Source organism: Antrostomus carolinensis, unplaced genomic scaffold, assembly GCF_000700745.2.
Source record: "Antrostomus carolinensis isolate BGI_N321 unplaced genomic scaffold, ASM70074v2 scaffold6314, whole genome shotgun sequence".
NCBI classification, from domain to species: domain Eukaryota; kingdom Metazoa; phylum Chordata; class Aves; order Caprimulgiformes; family Caprimulgidae; genus Antrostomus; species Antrostomus carolinensis.
The window spans coordinates 54,147-54,611 of record NW_010311288.1 but is presented as its reverse complement, the minus strand read 5'-3'; positions in this window follow the sequence as shown (position 1 = coordinate 54,611).

Sequence of the window (465 nt, the reverse complement as noted above, 5' to 3'; positions counted from 1 at the left end):
ACATTCAATGCCTTCTTTGCCTCTGTCTTCAATACCAAGGGTGGGCTCAGGAACCCCCAGAGCCCCGGGCTAGAGAACCATGACTGTGAGAACGATAAACTTCCTACCAGCCCCGAACTTGTGCAGGATTTGCTGCTCCAGTTGGATCCCTACAAGTCAGTGGGGCCTGATGGGATCCATCTGAGGGTACTTAAAGAGCTGGCAGATGTCATAGCGAGTCCTATTTCAATGATCTTTCAACACTTTTGGGAATCTGGAGAGGTCCCAGTTGACTGGAAGCTGGCAAATGTTGTCCCAGTCTTCAAGAAGGGCAACAGGGAAGACCCTGGTAACTGCAGGCCTGTAAGTCTCACTTCTGTGTCTGGCAAAATTATAGAGAAGATTATTCTGGGAGTTATCAAAAAACACCTTGTGATCGTTTGGGTGGATTCACCCTTTTGGCTTGTACCTTGCAGCCAAACCCAG